We start from the raw sequence: 14042 nt of genomic DNA, 5'->3' as shown, positions 1-14042 counted from the left end.
AGCTACTAACTTAGAACACAGTCTACGCCAGATGGTACCTACCGCAATTGGTCTTAAACCACCACCAGGTTTAAGTAGTGGGGTTAAGGGAGCACTGGCCGCGAATTCACCAAGGGAAAGAGGACATTTACCTGCAAGCCACAGGTTCACGACACCAGTAATCGACAGCAGCAACTCATCAGAAATCGCAGCACCAGCTCCACTCATGGCGTCCAACAAGTGCTGAGCGCGGAGACCGTCTCTGCCACAAGATGTCCCTTTGGGGAAGCTCTTTAGGGATGCAAGTACAGCCTTGGAATCAACAGTCAGGGAAGGTGTTGAGATAGCTTTTGTGGTTATAGTTGGAGGTGGAGCATGTGGATGTTTCTGCTGGAGTTCGAACAAGGTGTCTGGGGTAGGTGGAGCAACGCCACTGGAAGAAAGAATGCGAATTGCTGCTGTGTAGTGGCCATAACTCAGCTTTTTTCGACAGGCTACTAGATGTTTCTTAGTCTTCTTTTTGCTGGGAGCACGCTGTTTACAAGCTCTTTTAGTCAGGCCAAGAAATTGTTGTACCAAACTTAAGCAGCCGGCAGGTTCCCTCCAAACCAACAAAGCTTTGTTGATAGCAGCAGTCTGCAACTTCTTTCTCGTACCAGAGCGTTCCTCACTGGAACTCCGAGGTTCATACAAGTTTAGTGTACAAATTGGCAGCAGTAACAATCGTATCCAGGCCGTAATGTTCATGGGATTAGCTAGAACAGAATCTAAAGCAGACTTGAGAGCACGCGAAAAATTTAGCCTGCAGTGTGGAGGAATACTAACAGTCGTAGGTATTTGTCGTTGCAACATCAGGTTTAGTATCTCCACAGTAAGGCCTGCAAACTCTTCACCACCTGCAAGCTCTTCACCCACTGAAACACCTGCACCAGCGTTATCCACTGCATCAGGCGACGCATGAATCAGGAAATCTGCACCAATTCCATTGAACGGCCCTGGAATGACATATGCAGAATGCAACTTGTTTTTGCAGGCCATTTTCCATGTATGAGTAGTCATGCATTTGGTGCATAACCAGGATTCCAACTCCAACAGATTGCCTTCCCATGCTGTGAAGCAGCTCTGGATTGTCTGAATTCTTTCTAAGCAAACCATTCTCTGTTGGAAAGTGATGGTCTTTCAGATGTCTTGTTAAACCACTCCTGGAGTACCCCAAACCACCAGGACCTCCTTGAAAGCCATCAAAAGTTGTGAAAGGACAAGGAAGCTTATCACTCTGCGAAGATGAGGCCATGGAGGATTCGGATTCAGGGCTGCCATTCCTACGGATTCCTGAAGAAGCTGAAGAACGTGTAATGGGCATAGAATAATCTAAGGGAAAGTTGAGTCTGAGAATCAGAAAAACCCTAGAAGAACTATGTCTTGTATCCCTATATGCGATCAAACAATAAACAAAGAGGAAAAAGGGTGATGTATTTTTAATCACGGACAAAGGCAGGGATGATTTCTGGGTTTTTTTTTTATTATTATTATTATTAGGGTTTTTATCTTTCAAGGATTCCTCTTGTAATCAAAAACTTCCATACTTCTCCATGGCCCATGTAGTTAGCTGATAGACACATTTTTATGTCTAATTTGTCTCGATTCTATATATTGATAGTGCTCATTTTTGTACTTATTATGGTGTTTTATGTGTGTGTAGGTATTTTTGGCCAATAAACATTTTTGGAAAAATCGGCTCGAAAAGTTGCGCAGGGCACCCCTGGAGGACTTTTGCTATTCAGACTCTCACCATGGATAAGGGGCAACCTAATTGATAAGGGGAATCCCTGCAGGGCATCTACTATTCGCACCCCCACTCTGAATAGGGGAGACCACTTTCTTCTCAAAATTCAAAAGAAAAATTTGGCGGGGAAAAAACCAGTTTGCATACCAGAGTTAGGGTTGGATTTCTAGGCTGTTTTAGGGAGATTCAATCGCGGGAATTTGTTGGGTGGACGTGATTTAGCATAACATGCTTGGTATGGGCGCTGGAATGGATTGAATTGGGCTAGAACTCGAGTTGGAGCAAAACAGAGGTGAAGTTACACACGGGTCTCTGCTGGCCTGATTTTTGAAGTTTCAGGGAGATTAAACCGGAGATAATCTTTCCGGAGATAGCTACTTACCTAATAGAGAGTTTGGGATGATTTGGAAAGCTCATAAAAGCGTAAACAAGTCGGCAGAGAAGATTATTTCCGTGACTTGCACGAAAAGAAAGAGAGAATTCTTATCAGAATTTTTAGGTTTCTGAGTAGTATAAAAGGTGTATTCGAGTCCCGGGAAGGGTTACGCATACTTTGGGGGTAGCTTAAAGAACCACAGGAGACAAAAATCGGAGTTACAGACATTCGTTTGTGCTGGTGTAGAAGGAAGAATACGAAGAACATCAACCCACATAAACTGTCGCAGAAAACTGTCGTTGTTCTACAGATCTTCCGTTCTATCGTTCCTGTAACAGTCTGCAACAATTATTACTGTTAATATTTCTCTGTAACACTGCTTTCTGTGGTAGTGCGTTTTGTAACAATTACAACTGTTACAAACACGCTGCTTCATACCTTCTCTTCTATTTAATCAACTTTTTGGGCAACAAACATGTATTTTGAGCAAGTGATTATTATGAGGAGCTAAACCCCATTGCTGAGGCGATAGAGGAAGTTATTTTTCCAACAAGAAATGGTATATTCTATTTTATTTATTTATTTGCAATTATTTTATGATTATTTGCCTTGGTTGAAAATTGTTTGAATGATCCTTGTTAAGCAATTGTTATTTCTTTTGATAGAGCATACTTGGACCTAGGTTTTTGATGTTCTATGCTTCGGATTTACACTTATTATTTTGAGAATCTAATTGTTGCAATAGTTAGAATCAACTTGAACGAGAAAATTGCATAAATATAATTATTGGGATTAAATCACTTTGAACTTGGAAAATAGTGGAATCATAGCCTCTGTGTTCTTTTAATATTGATATCATCCTTGGTTGAGTTTGTGACAATTTTTAGTTTGTTTTCTATTTTAGTTTTAGAATTTAAGTCTATATTTTATCCTTCGCAAGTCTGAGAATCGAACCACTTTTATCACTATCTACAAATCACATCATTTTTTGGCGCCGCCGACGCGGATTTGCTTTTAGGGTTTTAGACTTATTTTTCTTTTATTTTTAGGTTTTTATTATTTGTTGTTCTTTTTTACGTTTTCGGGTATTTATCTTTTGTCTACAGGTTTTGGATCATAAAGAGAATTGAGCCAAGGAGTTTGGTGATTTCGTAAAGATTGGATCTTAAAGCATAAAGACTTGGAGCGAAAGATTAAAGCGAAAAGAACGGAAAAGAAGACAATTTCTTTTTAGTTATTTTTTTTTTAGGGTTTTTGTTTATTTTTCTTTATTATTAAAAGAAAAAGAAAAAAAAAGAGAGAGAGAACTGTATTAGGGTTTGTTATTTTTGTAATTTTTTTCTTTTCTTTTTGGACAATTGGACATTAAACTTTGGACATTATTATTTTTAAACCCTAAGGAAGGGTTAGTTTAAATTCAAACAGTGCGCAGGGAAGGACGGTGATTACGATATCACCTCGGCCCCTCGGGTTCGTACATGACATAGGAATCGTGGCCCGAGTCGACTTCAGCGGTTCTTCGCCCGTCTGGTACGGGAGGTAAGTTTTTCGAAACACCCGTGAATCCCCTGTCAGCGAGTTTACTGTATTCCTTCGTTTGCATATATGCTGAGGACTTGAAAACGGTTGCTTTAATTTCCTAGTAAAGGGCAATAACTGGCCACACAAGATAAGGGTTCGGATTTCATCACCGTTCTCTTCTTGCCCGCTTTAGGAAAACGAAACCAAACGCGAACATAAGCCTAAAATTTTGACTAGAACGAGACTTATAGGGTAACGAGCTTAATAGGAAAGTCGTTCGAAAAATATTGGTTACTCTTTTGAGCATACTTTGAAGTTCATGGTGGTTTCTGTGAGTTGAATGCGTGACTGCACCGCCTTGTAACCGGTGAGGCCTTGGGTATCAAAGCTCCACTGAGCTTCCCTCGCCTCGATTCAACTTACTTTGACTCGGATTGATTTCAGAGGGGTTTGCTCAGATTGTAACGAATTCCTTTTCAAAAGAATATAAGCTGGTCTAGAAACAATCTAAGTGGAGCCATCATGCTTTTTGTTTGCTAGAAATTTAGGTTTGATTTGGTTGAGTCAGCCTTGTTTTATGGTTGCATAGAATTCTCTACCTTATTCTGTTGCATGCCTAAACGTAAAAGAGACGCCCTAGGTAGATTTGTTAAAGAGAAACCTAGTAGTTCTAAGCGTCTTGATTACCTCAATTTAGAAAGTCCGATTCGTGAAGATTCTGTTTTTGAACGTCCGTTTGAGGAGAGAATCCCTGATAGTCCAATAGCGCCAGAAATGGCAACTTTGAAAGACTGCGGGAAAAATCATCATTGACGACTACAGATAGAGTTGCAGTACCCCTACGACAACTCAATTTTATGCATTGTGGAAGGGGGTATTGTAGAAAGTCCAAGCTTTTCTACAATGCTTGACTAAGAGTTGTAAAGGGTGATGTGATTCATGGTTCGACAATATTTTGCCAAAGTTGTGATTCTTTTTCGATCTTTTTATGAAAGCCTAACACAACTCTTGCTTGTGTTGTAGGACTATTTTACACAACAAAGGATGCGTACCGTAGAATTATGTAACACATCACTTGTATAAGTTGAAGGACTATCTTAGACAACCTAAGATATGTATTGTAGAAATATGTAACAACTCTTATTACTATTATGAATAAGATTTGCATGACACTTGTTAGAGTTGCAGAACTATGTTGGACAGCACCTAATTATGTCGTAAAGACATTCTTTCACAACCACAGGTTTGTGTAGTTGAAATATGGAATACAACTCTTATTAGAAGTTGTGTGCATAAAACTTTTTTGAAAAAAAAATTATAGCTGAAACCGAATTGCCGAAAGTATTTTTCACATTCACATTAAGCTGCCAGTAACACATTTACATTCATTCAAGTTAGCATGCCACTCCAATTGCATTACCTAGATAACTTCAAAATCACCTTGTATGAAAGTGTGTTCCGCAACGAGAGAAAATAAAATGATAGATCATTTTGCAACTTCTTGATACCATATCCAACTGCGACAAGTTTGGTTGTGATAGAAATAGGAGAGAAGCATAAGTACATTAAGAGGAAGGTAAGATGTTTTGACAGAATCAATTATTTGAGAGAAGATACTTACACATTCCCCATGAGAGGCCTTCCATCTGGACATTCCTCACGGTTTCCTCAAGCTTTGCCACATCTGTCTCTTCATCCCATGGATTCACATCCAACAAAATTGAAGACTTTCCGGCTGAAGGAAAAAGTTAAAATGAATGACAGTTATATATGGTTCTTAGCAAAACCCACAAGACCATACACAGAACTAATCGCCTTAGTTTCAAAAGAACAATTTAAGAAGAGCATACTCACATATTTATTTTTGTCAGAGGCTTTGACAACTGCTGCACGTTCTTCTGCAGCCTTCTTTTCCTCCTCTGTCTCCTCTCCAAAAAGATCAACATCAGAATCGTCGTCATCATCCTCAGCTCGCTGCAACTCAAAAAAAAATATTGTGTTATAAAGACTGCAATGAACTATCAATAGCATCACATATCCCAAATCCAAAACACTTTAGATGGATGAGTTTCGAATCACATTTGATAAAACCTTCGCACATTTCCAAAAGAAGAAAAAAACAAAAGAGACTATTAACTATAAGATGGTGAGATATAGCCTGCTTTGCGTTACTATGAGATTCTAGTCCCTTCTCCGAGTTGAATGTCCTAGTAAACAGTTAAAATAAAATATGTCAGATACCATAAGACATAAGGGGAAGTACTAACTGAGAATTTAATTTAAATGCACATTACAACATACTTGCTACAAGTGTTGCAAGCGACCGGAGTAGCAGCAGATTTTGGAGTTTCTTGCTTTGATTTGTCACTCTTACCAGCCTTCTTAGCATGATAAGGAGTCGCTATATGGACCCCAGTTCCCTTCTTTACATCATCACCTATATTCAAAACGAATATTCAAAATCTTACTACAGAAGTTCAAGTATAAACAATAAAAAACAACATACCACTAAACAATATAAGCAACAATAATCTGCTTCTTTCTCAAACAAATTGATGTCGCCAACTGGAAAAGTATTTTGAGGCATCCTTACTCTTAACTGGTTACCTCTGACGTCTTCTCGATCTTCCATGCCCATTAAAGTATTTTGAGGCATCCTTGCAATGTTGATACACCTTGACCTTCACTTCCAGGGAGCCATGCAGCTACGAGAGCATTAACATCTGATAGATAAGGTTCAATCACAAGAGGTCGTCCATAGATAACAACAACAACACACTTGATAGAGCCACAAACGTTCTTCATAGTGCTCAAACCAGGTTCAGGAATTGTTAAGTTAAGGTTGTCCCCCATTGTATCTGCATATGGTTGCTCGCCAATAACAACAATAGCATACGAGAAGCTATCAGACTTGACAAAATCATCTTCAGGGTTTGCTTTGTAAATGATTTCAGTGCTCGTGCCAACTGTAGACGCTATTGCATTGAGGATAGTAGTTCCTGCGCATTTGGTACAAGAGAACGTTAATTTGTGTAAACATAAGAAAGTACATAAATCAAGTTAAGGGTATATAATGAATTCCCTGGTAAAGTAAAAATTAAGCCATCTACCAGCAGTGATGTTGTTTCCTTTTTTTCCTTGCCATTCTATTGTCCAAACACCACACTGTAAGCCCAAGTTGTTAGCTTGGCTACCGGCGACAAGGATCTTAGGTGCATCTTTGGGGAGAGGCAACAAGGGCTCATTGTCAGATTTTCCATTTTTCAATAGCACAAGTGATTTCCATACAGCTTCTCTAGCCAAATCTCTATGTTTATGTTGTATAGTATAATATGGTTAGTAAACTACATAAATAACATTCTTAATATCCATACCCGTAAACTGAATGCAAAACCAAACTAACCTGACTTCCAAGATAGTTTACGAAGCTGTAATCATCCATAGGGCTCTCAAAGAGACCCATCATGAATTTTACCTTCATAATTCTCTTCACAGCATCGTCAATCCTGCTCATGGGGATTACGTTCTTCCCAACCAGGTAGGTTAGATCATGGATAAAATCAGTGTGGTTCATTGGAATCATGATCTGCAGAAATACCCAAAACATTTAATATGTCAAAGTAACTTATTGTAGTTCTAACATTGAACTTTTAGTTTATGTCAAAATGGCCATCATACCATGTCAATGCCGGCATTAATCCCAGAATGGACGGAATAAGTATAGTTGGTGCCTGCTGGTGAAGTAATCCTGTCAATACCTTGCCAATCGGAAATGACGAATCCCTAACACATAATTCAAGCAATAGAAACAACATTCTGTCAGTCATGCCTTCATTTTTCTTGGTCCAAATTAGTTTAGCTAATGCTGGTCTAGTTCAAATAGGGTTTTCTATCTACCCTGAAATTAAGAGTGTCTTTGAGGAAGTTAGTAACAAGATCACGGTTAGCATGCATCTTTTCGCTGTTCCATCTTTAGTACGAAACCATGATGGTTGATACACCCTTGATGATTGAATTATAATAACCAGGCATATGAATACTGAGTAGTCCATGCCAGTCAGTCACTGTGTTGTTCTCGTTAATACCCTTTGTTGTGCCACCATCACCAACGAAATGCTTTGCACAAGCAGCAACCTTGTTGCTACAACACACCAAACAAAATAATAAGTCAATCCAAATAAAATTATATGATCTTCTTGCAATGAAATAGTAAAAATGATGTGAAATCTTACTTTCCACCAACATAAGGAACTCCTTTTCGAGAATCCGCGGGAACATCTCCTTGTAAACCAAGAATAATCTCAGTCATTTTCTGAACAATCTTCATCTTCTGGTACTTGGCTTCAAGTATGGCTCTCTCTTTAAAAAACATTGCTTCAATTTCATCATGCTTAGTATGCAAACAAGAAACAAAATTGTCAAAAACCCATTGTAGATAGAATCAATTAAAGACCCACAAGTCACTGAACACGAATAAGAAGGAATAAACACGGTAGTTAATCATCACTGGGAACTCAATAATTTCAAATCCTGATAAGAACCCTAATCTCTAAAAGCATTGAATAACAAAAACCCTAAACAAATATCTCAATTAGACCTCTATATCATTTCCAACATTCAATTAGATTATAAAAAACCCCTCAATCCCCACAAAAATACACAAATAAATAAACCATGACTCCATAAACTTACCATAAGATCCCCTTTTCTTCCACCTGAATTCATCTCAGCATCTCTTCTCCACTGTGCTCGAGCTCAATACTTATTCAAGCTTCATCGTCGATAGAAGCAATCAACAGCTATCTCCCATTGATTCAACACATAAGATCTGATTTCTTAACAACTATCTTTAATAGAAGCAATCAACAGCTGAAATCCTTCAGCTGCAACTCCTAGCACTCTTCTAAGCATTCACCATTCATCAATTAAACCACTACAGAGTCACCACCACCACCTGCAGTATATCAGAACACCACCTCTCTTGAATCAGGCACATCTACATCAACTGCATCTAAATCTTCTTAGCTTCATCAATCCGTATCAGTACCACCAACAAACCCGAGAACATCAGAATCAATCAAACCCATATTTTCTAGTCTTTTCTTTGCTCAAATCCGTCGACCCCATTAACTCAACATCAGACCAACAACACCCATCTTATAGTTCATCACCAACAGCTCCAGAATCATCTTCCTATCACCACCAGAATTCAATTCCACAGCTAGGGTTGAAAAATTGGTTCGATTTGGTTGAAGAAATAATAGGGTTTTAGTGAAATTTGGTTAAAGAAACTGGTTAAGTAATCTAATTGAAAGAATTTTGAGTTCCATTTTGACTTTTAATTGAAATTTTTGAAGAGATCTTGAGATTTGGTTTCGTTTGTTCAACAATGAGGATGTAGGGTTTCTGCTTCAAGCTGAAACTGATTCCTTTGTATATTACCGGTTAAACAAATCTTGAGGTTTATTTTCTGAGGGAGGTGCAAGGTTAGAGAGATTAGAGACTTGAGTTAGGGTTTTTTTCTGAGGGAGGCGCAAGGTTAGAGAGATTAGAGTAAGGGTTTTGTTCTGTGTTGAGGCGGAAGAAGTGATGGAAAATGAGCGAAGGGGAAGTGAGAAGAAAAAAAAATTGATTTATATAAAAGAAATTGGACGGTTTAGATTCACTCTAGGATGCTCATCAAATTGCAAAAATTAAGGGACGATGTAGATTCATTTTAGAATGCTCATACGGATTGAGAAGCATGTGTGATTCTTTTTGTGTTAATTCAAACTCGTGTATTCGATTTTATTATCAACTATCGATATGAAAAAAATCCAACAAAAATATCAAAAATTTTAAGATATTATTATCGACCTTCGGTTATAAAAAAAAATCCAAAAAATATATGGGAACGAAACAGAAAAAATAAGAATGTGTGTTTTCTTTGTACTTTTGTGCTTTCTCTTTGTGCTTCCGGTATGAATTTTGACTAGTCACATAGGTCATCAAGCAATTTTGACTAATCATACAGGTCATGAACTTCAAATGTGGTATAACGGCGTACAAATTATGAACCGAGAAGCTCCATGAATGTTCAGACTTTAAACTTAACATGATACATCATCTAAATCAATAAATGAAGCTCAGTGTCGATTCGAAATTTAAATGTGCTATAACATCGTACAAACTATGAACCAAAAAGTTTCGGGAGGGTTTTGAATTCAAACTTAGAAGGATACATCATCGAAATCGATAAATATGAAGCTCAGTGTAGATTCGAACTTCAAATATGATATAAAGACATACAAACTATGAAGCACGAAGCTCCGGGAGGGTTCCGACTTCAAACATAGCATGATACATCATCGAAATCGATAAATATGAAGCCCAGTATCGATTCGAACTTCAAATGTGGTATAACGGCGTACGAACTATGAACTAAGAAGCTCTGAGAGGGTTCTGTCTTCAAACATAGAAAGATGCATCATCGAAATCGATAAATATGGAACTTAGGTGTTGATTCGAACTTCAAATATGGTATAACGGCATACAAACTGTGAACCGGCTAGCTCCATGAGGGTTCAGGCATCAAACTTAGCATGACACGTCATTGAAATCGATAAATATGAAGCTCAGTGTCGAGTCGAACTTCAGTGTCGCAAACTCGGTTCACAAACAACAGTTCTTGACCTTTAACAGGTAAACTCGTTCGCATACTGGGTACGCATACAAGAGTTCCGGACTTGGTCACAGACAAACTCGTCCGCATACTTGGTACGCATACAAGAGTTCCGGACCCGAAGAAGCACTTCACAGTTTGCATACTATGTATGCATTGAAACTGATAAAGACGAAGCTCATGTGGCGATTCGAACTTCCTGGTTCACGATTTTGGTCCTGGAAACGTTTTCGGATATTTCTACCCAATCTCAATAACCCTAAGTTAGTGATTTAGCCCAACTTTTTTTAATTTTTTTTTGCAAAAGTGAGAAATTTTTTTGCAGAACCAAACAACAAAATAGTTTTTTTCAGAAGTGAGAAATTTTTTGCAGAAGTGAGAAAATTTTACAATACCGATTCTAGAACTTAACCACTGTGTTCGCATACTAGGTATGCAAACAAGAGTTTCAGACCTTCTGTGGTAATTTCCCCAAACCTTAAACAGACCCCTCTTCGTCAACTTCGAGGCATGAACCTGGCTCCGAGATCGAAACCTGGCGATAAGTGGACTACTGTAAGTCAGAAGCTTCGTAAGAACGATGAACCCAACCATATGGTTAACCGAAGTTAGCCACATGAACACTTTTAACTTAACCATATTTATCTAACACTTCTAGATCAAATATGATGATCTGTCAATCATAAAAGATAATCAAATGAATCTAATTGTGTTTTAAACTTTGCATTAAGCCACGGTTTGCAAACTTTGCATTCCTTAGACCATAAATGTTTTAGTTCATGAGTATGAGAATCATACAATACCGATTCTAGAACTTAACCACCGTGTTCGCATACTAGGTACGCAAACAAGAGTTTCGTACCTTCTCAGGTAATTCCCCCAAACCTTAAACAGACCCCTTTTCGTCAATTTCGAGGCATGAACCTGGCTCCGAGATCCAAATCTGGCCGTAAGTGGACTACTATAAGTCGGAAACTTCGTAAGAACGATGAATCCAACCATATACATGAAAGATTCATTTGGAATATTCCCCTAAACCTTAAACATACCCCTTTTCGTCAACTTCGAGGCATGAACCTGGCTCCGAGATCGAAACCTGGCCGTAAGTGGACTACTATAAGTCAGAAACTTGGTAAGAACGACGAATCCATCTATTTACAGGTAAGATTCCTTCGGAATATTCTACGAAACCTTAAACAAACCCTATTTCTGCATATTGTATGCAAACCAGGCTCCGAGATCGAAACCTGGCCGCGAGTTGACTACTCTAAATCAGAAACTTGGTAAGAACGATGAATCCATCCATTTACAGGTAAGATTCCTTAGGAATATTCTACGAAACCTTAAACAAACCCTATTTCTGCATACTGTATGCAAACCAGGCTCCGAGATCCAAAACCTGGCCGCGAGTTGACTACTCTAAGTCAGAAACTTGGTAAAAACAATGAATCCATCCATTTACAGGTAAGATTCCTTCGGAATATTCTACGAAACCTTAAAGAAACCCTATTTCTGCATATTGTATGCAAACCAGGCTCCGAGATCGAAATCTGGCCGCGAGTTGACTACTCTAAGTCAGAAACTTGGTAAGAACGATGAATCCATCCATTTACAGGTAAGATTCCTTCGGAATATTCTATGGAACATTAAACAAACCCTATTTCTGCATATTGTACGCAAAACAGGCTCCGAGATCGAAACCTGACTGAGAGTTGACTACTCTAAGTCAGAAACTTTGTAAGAACGATGAATCCATCCATTTACAGGTAAGATAATTCCTTCGGAATATTTGGATGAACTGGAGAAAAAATATATCATAACTGAACATCCCAGGTTCGAAGATTACCAGAGTTAGACCCGAGTTTCTCGTTCGGATGAACTGGAGAAGAAATATATCAGAATTGAACATCCCAGGTTCGAAGATTACCAGAGTTAGACCCGAGTTTCTCGTTCGGATGAACTGGAGATGAAATATATCAGAATTGAACATCCCAGGTTCGAAGATTACCAGAGTTAAAATGACCATATTACCCTTACTAGAAATAAAGGTAGTAAATATTACGGAGACTGTGAAAATTACCAAACTACCCTTATCTGAAATAAGTAAAGTAAATATTACAGATATTGAAAATGACCATATTACCTTTCATGGAAATTTGTGCAATAAATATTATGGAGATTGTAAAAATGACCAGACTACCCTTATCGGAAATAAGTAAAATAAATACTACTGACTGTGAAAATGACCATATTACCCTTCTTGGAAATTAATGCAATAAATATTATGAAGACTATAAAAATGACCAGACTACCCTTATCAGAAAATAAGTAAATTAAATATTATAAATTGTTAAAATGACCATATTACCCTTACTAGAAATAAAGGTAATAAATATTATCGGAAATAAGTAAAATAAATACTACTGAATGTGAAAATGACCATATTATCCTTCTTGGAAATTAATGCAATAAATATTATGAAGACTATAAAAATGACCAGACTACCCTTATCGGAAAATAAGTAAATTAAGTATTATAAATTGTTAAAATGACCATATTACCCTTACTAGAAATAAAGGTAATAAATATTATGGATACTGTGAAAATTACCAAACTACCCTTATCTGAAATGAGTAAAATAAATATTACAGATAGTGAAAATGACCATATTACCCTTCATGGAAATTTGTGTAATAAATATTATGGAGATTGTGAAAATGACCAGACAACCCTTCTAACTTATAATTTGATGGTATACTTTTGCCATAATTCCCCAGTTGCATGCTTTGCTTAAAGTGGGTGGTCTTATAGAATGTATGTGATTATTTACAGAGAAGAATGTATATGGTTACAGAGAATGCTTCGCGCTCTTTGCGGCTCAGTCGCCTTTGAGCATTATATTTTGTTTTACAACGCTTATAAAGGGTTGTCATAATAGTATATTAAAGAACCACCAACTTTACAGAACTTGTGATAGTGTAGGTATGGTTAGTGGTGTAGACTTCCATATAGGAGGCTCAGGGTCGAATCCCCCAAACCTAATTTTTTTCCCACATTCTATATTTTAACTTCAACAACACTTATAAGTGTTGTTATACGTTTCTATTAAAAAAAAAGAAAAAACCTAAACTTGTGAACTGTAAGGATGGTTGATGAGCTATACATCCATGCATTAGGTTCATGTTCGAATCTCCCCTCTAACGTATTTTTCATTATCATATTTCTGTGTTCTTCAACAACACTTGTGAGAATTGTGATAGGCTAAGTCACTACACTTATGAAACAAAGTTGTTATACCTAAATGTCGTCACAACAGTTTTGCTAAAGGAGTTGTCGTTTGTTTTCTTAGCGCAACCCCTTGTTCCTAAGGGTTGGTAGTGATGATATACGACAACTCTTTCTTTGAAACCAGTTGTAAAACATAGGACTTTCTACGATGTATAGCGAAGTGTTGTAAATCTCCAGTTGTAGATGTATATTTTTCCCATAGTGAAAGAACCCCTATTTCCATGTTAGGGACTTTGAGGAAATTTGTAGTACCCCAAAAATTAGAAACCTTGATGATGATGCTTTGAAACTCAGGTTATTCCCCTTTTCCTTGAAAGATAAAGTCAAATCCTGGCTATATAGTTTGGCTTCCGGATCAATTGAAACATATGAACAACTTACATCTGCCTTTTTGAACAATTTTTTCCCTAGGCACAAAACATCTTCTATTA

At 37.6% G+C, this 14042-nt stretch overlaps 1 long non-coding RNA gene and 1 pseudogene across 1 annotated transcript; both read right to left on the bottom strand.

Moving 5' to 3' along the window:
• Positions 1-4994: 4994 nt before the first annotated feature.
• LOC113278424 lies at positions 4995-5628 on the bottom strand. Its single transcript, XR_003325513.1, has 3 exons — positions 5517-5628; positions 5284-5397; positions 4995-5179 (listed from the first exon to the last, which is right to left on the bottom strand). It is a non-coding gene; the product is annotated as an uncharacterized LOC113278424 (long non-coding RNA).
• Positions 5629-5759: 131 nt separating this feature from the next.
• Positions 5760-9255, bottom strand: LOC113278423 (annotated as a pseudogene).
• Positions 9256-14042: the final 4787 nt, after the last annotated feature.

The sequence above is a fragment of the Papaver somniferum genome, chromosome 5 (genome assembly GCF_003573695.1).
Source record: "Papaver somniferum cultivar HN1 chromosome 5, ASM357369v1, whole genome shotgun sequence".
Lineage (NCBI taxonomy): Eukaryota > Viridiplantae > Streptophyta > Magnoliopsida > Ranunculales > Papaveraceae > Papaver > Papaver somniferum.
This window is presented reverse-complemented; position numbering and strand designations above follow the sequence as displayed.